At 38.7% G+C, this 7,177-nt stretch overlaps 1 pseudogene; it reads right to left on the reverse strand.

The window, feature by feature from the left end:
- Window positions 1-2,994: 2,994 nt before the first annotated feature.
- LOC111384704 lies at window positions 2,995-6,956 on the reverse strand (annotated as a pseudogene).
- Window positions 6,957-7,177: the final 221 nt, after the last annotated feature.

Consider the following 7,177-nt stretch of genomic DNA (forward strand, 5'->3'; position numbering starts at 1 on the left):
TCCAATATCGGTAAAAGGTTATATGTCACATAAAGTAAATTGTGTTGGGTGCTGTCTCTGTTTTTAAGCCTCTACCCTTGTTTTCAAAAATTCATAACTCACTCGTTACTTGGAATTTTGGGATGAAACTAATTGGATTTGATATTCTCATGGATTAGATACTGAATAAATTTTAAATAATGTGATTTTGACATCGGTGAAATTTTATATGTCATTTTAAGTGAACTGCACCGGTTTACCTTTCAATCGGGTCGCTGCTGAGTTTTGAAAAATATTTTAATACCCCATACGATGTCGACGGAAGCTAATTTTTTACTATGTCATATTATAAGGAATTTAATACCTTACATTAAAATTTGATGAAGTTTCAAGGTCGATAGATATGAAAACAAATTTATTTTGACAATTACTGTTTGAGACAAAAACTGGAACAGCAACATTACTTTTTAAGTTTTGCCAAAATTTCACGTCAATAGTCGTTACATGCATGGAATCCATTCTAAAAAAAATTGAAATTTTTTTCTTTTAGAATTGATTTATTTTTTAAATAAAAAAAGAAAATTCTTTAATTAAATTCTAAAATTTAATCTTTATACCTTCTACTAAAAATATATTGAACTAACTTTACGGCTAAGGTACAATGGTTGAGTGACGTTTTCGTCCATGTGGGTCGGGGCGTTACAGCGTGGTATCAGAGCATGAGTTTAGTCGATTCTATAGACTTAGTGTATTTTATTTATGAGATGAAAAAAAATGAAACATTTAAGGCACTCCATGACATCTTGCGTCTATCAGTTGACCTCATCCGACGAACCCAAGGTATGGAATAAAATATTATGTTCCACATTAGTTTTTTTTCGAGCATGATTTTGATTTTTTTTTAATCATTTAAACTTGAATCTATGAAAAATGCTTATGACGTTTTGAATGAAATATGCTATGTACATTATATTTTGTTTAAATATACGTGAAGAAATGATAATTGGACATCATATTAGAACCTCAAGAGCATAATGTATAAGTTGATATCACTAATGAAGATAACACATAATTGGACACTTATGTGACAGACATGGCTAGAACTTATCAGACCACTAGAAAGGTCACAGTTTGTATAGTTGTGTTGAACTGTAGGGCCATCATCCAGTCCTATGAGAACTATGTGACTGACCCGTCTCGTCCACTTGTTGTACACGTACATGATATCTACGCGAGATGTATGACAGCTGTAGATACGAGACTAGAGATCACGCATATCGAGGCTGTGAAAAACGTTATACATTCACTTCCACCTCAGTGGGGAAACATGGGAGTCATTGTTAGGGATGAGATGCTAGAGGGTAACCATCCAGAGCACCAAAATACGATTGAATTTGGTATATATTGTTAGACCTTTCTAGACAGATGGAGTGAGAGTTTAGAACCCCAACCGGAGATAGTAATTGAGCCCAATAATGAGGTTGAGCCTGAGCTGGAGCCCGAACCTCAGTTTGAATCAGACCCAGAGGAAGATCCCAAATGGGAGCAAGAGGATGACTTTGGGTTGGACTTAGAGAATGATCTTGAGCATGAACCTGAGCCACAGGTTGAGATGGACCTAGAGTCAGGGCCTGAGATAGAAGACTCCTCCGAAGATGAGGCTCCATCGAAGAAGATTTGCAAGATTCATAGGGATTAGAAATTTAGATTTCCATTTCCTTGTGATATCTTTTCCTTTATGTTTTTGAAAAAATAAAAAAATTGTCGACCTATTATATGTCCCGATTGCAATGAGTACTATTAATAAAGGAAATTATGATCAATTTGAGGACTACCTTATTTTTTTTTTTAGTATTCTGGTATTGGCAAACGAAGTTAATGTGAGATATTATATCTTATCTCTAGGAAAATGTCTTGAGCAAACCAGAACAACTTGATAAGGGATCTCCTGCAAGCGATTCAAGAGCTTGGCAGGCTGAATCAAAATCTTGCTCCACCTACACCACCAACTCCTATTACTCTTCCGACTCACGCCTTGGTAGTTGAGTTATTTCAAAGGCATAAGCCCCTACCTTCCATGGGGCATCTGGTCCACTAGTAGTTGAGGAATGGCTTTGTAAGCTAGGACGAATTTTTCGGCTCATAGTGATGCGAACCCCGTAGCAATGAAAACTACGAAACCCACAATAAGATTGATGCGGAACCCTAAGAACGCCAATACTAACCCAATTTTGGATCTTGAACTCCAAGAATTGAACCAAGAAACCCTAGATTAGCGAAGAACCTAAAATCCCTTGATTACAATTGAAAGAACCCACAATCCGATTGATAGAACGCCACAAGAAGTTGAATCTTGATAAGTTCCAAGATTGTTCAAGAAGAACAATTAAATTGAAAGAATAATTCTCTCTCTATAATATTAAGCAATAGTCAAAAGTTCAAAAGGTTTTTTACAATGAAAAAATATTCTCCTATTTTACTATTCCTCGATTAGGAGTCAAAAGGAAATAAAATTCTAATAATCTAACAAAATTCCTAAAATATTCGTCCAATATGATAGAAATTTGATTAAGAATGAAATTCTAGTAAAATAAGAAAAAACGCGGAAAAAAGGAAAATCGCCCCAGAAATGAACCATGCTGTCGCATGGTTATAACTCGTGCTGCTGCATGGTAATAAAATTTAGGCCATTGAATTCTCAGTATCATGTCGTGCGGCCGCACAGTGCTGCCGCATGGTTATACTGCCCACTCTCTTCTTTGGCTGCTTGTAACGCATTGATCCATTTTGTTTCGGCCTTCAACCCGAACACGAAACTTGTCCCATTTTGAGTCCCGAACATGGTTCTATCAATAGTTTCTTGAACGAGCAATCTCATCACTTGTTTCACTTGTTTTGCTCTCGATCGCATCATCGGTCCACCTTCGATTATCAACGGGTCTCCTCTCGTACATGCCTTCTTCTGGCTCGGCTCTTGGATCACATCATCGCCTCCCTCTTCAAAAGGATTCGTCCTCAAATCTGAACCTGCATCAAATACAGAGAGGTCAGATACATTAAAAGTAGCCGAAACATTGTACTCACCTGGTAAATCCACTTTGTATGTATTGTCATTGATCCTCTCGATGATTTGAAACGGTCCATCGCCTCGCGGTTGCAATTTTGACTTCCTCTGTTCTGGAAAATGCTCTTTTCTGAAATGCACCCAGACCCAATCTCCAGGCTCAAATGTAACGCGTCTTCTTCCTTTATTTGCTTTTGATGCAATTAGCTTTCCTTTCTCTTCGATCTGCATCCTGACCTTTTCATGGAGTGTTTTCACCATCTCAGCTTTTCGTTTCCCATCCAAGCTACCTCATTCATGCACAAGCAAAGGCATTAAATCCATAGGTGTTAGTGGATTAAAGCCATAAACAATTTCAAAAGGAGAAAACAAAGTGGTAGAATGTGTAGCTCGATTATATGCAAACTCTATAAACGGTAAACACTCTTCCCATGATTTCAGATTTTTATTGATTACTGTCCTAAGTAGTTGAGTCATAGTTCGATTAACTAGCTCAGTTTGTCCATCTGTTTGTGAGTGACAAGTTGTAGAAAATAATAACTTAGTTCCTAACTTACTCCACAGAACACGCCAAAAATGACTCAAAAACTTCACGTCTCTATCAGACACTATACTCTTAGGTACTCCATGTAAACCTACTATTTTCCTAAAGAATAAGTCTACAATATTAGTAGCATCGTCAGTTTTATGACATGGTCTAAAGTGCGCCATTTTACTAAACCTATCGACCCCTACAAATATTGAATCCCAACCCCTTTTTGTCCTAGGCAAACCTAACACAAAGTCCATAGATATGTCTACCCAAGGTTCACTAGGTACAGGCAAAGGAGTAAACAAACCATGGGGTTGAACCTTAGACTTAGCCTTGTTACAAGTTATGCACTTTCCACATATTTGTTCTACGTCATGTCGCATTTTAGGCCAATAAAAATGTTCCCCTAACATGTCTAAAGTCTTTTGAACCCCGAAGTGTCCCATTAGACCACCCCCATGTGCTTCCCTTACCAATAATTCACACAAAGAACAATTAGGAATGCACAACTTATCTTCCCTAAACAAATATCCTTCATGACTATAGAATTTATCAAATGCACACTTTTCACATGAAGTATAAATACTAGAAAAATCACAATCAGATTCATACATGCCCTTAATATGCTCGAAACCAAGTAATATAGTACTTAATGAATTTAAAAGCACGTACTTTCGAGACAACGCATCAGCAACTATATTTTCGTTACCTTGTTTGTACTTGATGACGTAGGGAAATGTCTCGATAAACTCCACCCATCTCGCATGTCTTTTGTTCAACTTACCTTGACCTCGCAAATGCTTCAAAGATTCATGATCGATGTGTATCACGAATTCCTTTGGCCATAAGTAGTGCTGCCGAGTCTTCAATGCTCGAACAAGTGAATACAGCTCCTTGTCATATGTCGGATAATTCAATGCTGCCCCACTCAACTTTTCGCTAAAGTAAGCAATATGTCTCCTTTCTTGCATTAACACCGCTCCTATACCTATTCCTGATGCATCACACTCAACCTCGAATGTTTTATCACAATTTGGTAATGTCAAAACAGGTGCTTTACATAGCTTATCCTTAATTGTGTTAAATGCAATTTCTTGAGATTCTTCCCAAAGAAAACCTACACTCTTCTTTACTATTTCAGTCAACGGTGTGGTGATGGTGCTAAAATCTTTTACAAATCGCCTATAAAAACTAGCCAATCCATGAAAACTCCTAACTTCAGTTATAGTCTTAGGTGTTGGCCATTCTTTAATAGCTTTTATCTTTTCTTCATCGACTTCCACCCCATTAGCACTAACCACAAATCCTAGGAAAACAACTCTATCCATGTAGAATGTGCACTTTTTGAAATTAGCATACAGTTGTTCCTTTCACAACACAACAAGCACACAATTCTTAAACGTCGTTTTCCATTCATCACCCTCCCGCATGCGTATTTGATGATACCCACTCTTAAGATCAATCTTACTAAAAATGCAAGCACCATGCAACTCATCAAGCATATCATCTAGCCTAGGTATTGGGTGACGATACTTTACCGTGATATTGTTGATAGCTCGGCAATCCACGCACCTTCTCCAAGTCCTGTCCTTCTTAGGCACCAGCAAAATAGGTACAGCACATGGACTCATGCTCTCCCTGACATAACCTTTGCTCATCAACTCCTCCACTTGCTTTTAAAGCTCCTTCGTCTCCTCTGGATTGCTTCTGTAAGCTAGTCGATTCGGTATGACAGCTCCGGGTACAAAGTCAATCTGGTGCTCGATGCCTCTGATTGATGGCAATCCACTTGGAATCTCCTCAGGAAACACATCATCAAACTCCTGCAATAAAGACTTAACCAAACTAGGGAGGGATGTGTTAGAATCCTCAAAATTGAGGAGGGACTCCTTGTACACTAACAATATCATTTGCCTATTATCGCTCATAGCCTTTTTCAACTCACTTTCTTTTGTATAGAAGTTGACCTTTGGCTTTTCTCTCCGCTCAGCTGACTCTTTTTTCTCTCCTCTCAACTGACTCTTCTTCTCTGTGCTCATGTGGCTTCTCTCTCTTTTCTCCACTCTCAGCCACCTCACTATTTTCTCTCTTATTGATGGTTTCACTATCGCCTCTTCTTTTTCCCGACTCTCTTATTCTCTCGTCTTCCTCACTTTTCAACTTGATTTGATCTCCATACACTTGTGCTGGTGTTAATGGTGCAAGAGTAATAGTCTTCCCATCCTTGACAAAGCTATAACAATTCTTATAACCATCATGTGTGACCCTTCTATCATATTGCCATGGTCTTCCTAACAAGATATGACCCACATGCATAGGCACCACATCACATACTACTTTGTCACTATAACTCCCAATTGAGAAATTAATTAAAACTCTTTTATTCACCCTAACTTCCCCACTTTCATTCAACCATTGCAACTTATAAGGCCTAGGGTGTCTTAACAATGCTAGTCCTAATTTCTCAACTAAAGTTGTACTAACTACATTCGTGCAACTCCCACCATCAATAATCATACTATATACCTTATCATTGACGTAACAACGTGTGTGGAACATATTTTCTCGCTGCTGCTCCGAATCATCCACTTTGACTTGAGTGTTAAGAGCTCTCCTTGACACCAACGATTCCCCAACAGCAAACTCCAATTTTTCTTCTTCTTCAACGTCCTCCAATGCAGGCATGTCCTCAAACTCTCCTTCACTTTCACTCACCACTTCTCCATTATCCAACAAAACCATTACCCATTTATTTAGGCATTGAGAAGCAATGTGCCCTGACCCTAAGCATCTGAAACACTTGATGTCTCGATTCCTTGATGGTTGTGAATCTGTTTTGGGTGCTATTTTGCTAGCACTTTCTTCTTTTCCTTTCTGCCACTCATTCCTACCTTTAGGTACTACTTTATCACCTTTATTGTTGTTGTTCCACCCTGGCTTCCAAGATGGATTAACACTCGAAGTTTCTAATGGCTGCCTAGCTACCCCTTTCCTCTTCAGCTGTCTCTCTACCTTCGTAGCCACGTGCAACATGTCTTCTAACTCCACATAATGTTGCAACTCTACTACATTGGCAATTTTCCTATTCAACCCATTCAAGAATTGTGCCATGGTAGCCTCCCGATCCTCCACCACATTGGCCCTAATCATGAGTATTTCCATCTCCTTATGATAGTCCTCTACACTTTTCGACCCTTGATATAGACCTTGCAGTTTTTGATGGATCTCTCGGTAATAGTGGCTAGGAACAAACCTCTTTCTCATCAATGACTTCAATTCCTCCTAAGTGCTGATTGGTCTTCCCCCACTCCTACGTTGTGAAGTAATCACTTGATCCCACCATGAAATTGCATAGTCACTGAACTCCAAAACTGCTAACTTCAACTTTTTCTCCTCCAAATAGTTATAACACTCGAAGATCATTTCAACCTTCCTTTCCCACTCCAGGTATGCCTCGGGATCACTCCTTCCTTTGAATGAAGGAACTGTCATTTTTATATTTCCCAAGTTTCCATCCAACTCCTCCCCATGATCATTTGGATCCCGTCTATCGAACCTATCGCCTCTATTCCTCATCCTTCCCATCTCAACACCGTGAAATT

This window comes from Olea europaea, unplaced genomic scaffold (assembly GCF_002742605.1).
Source record: "Olea europaea var. sylvestris unplaced genomic scaffold, O_europaea_v1 scaffold298, whole genome shotgun sequence".
NCBI lineage: Eukaryota > Viridiplantae > Streptophyta > Magnoliopsida > Lamiales > Oleaceae > Olea > Olea europaea.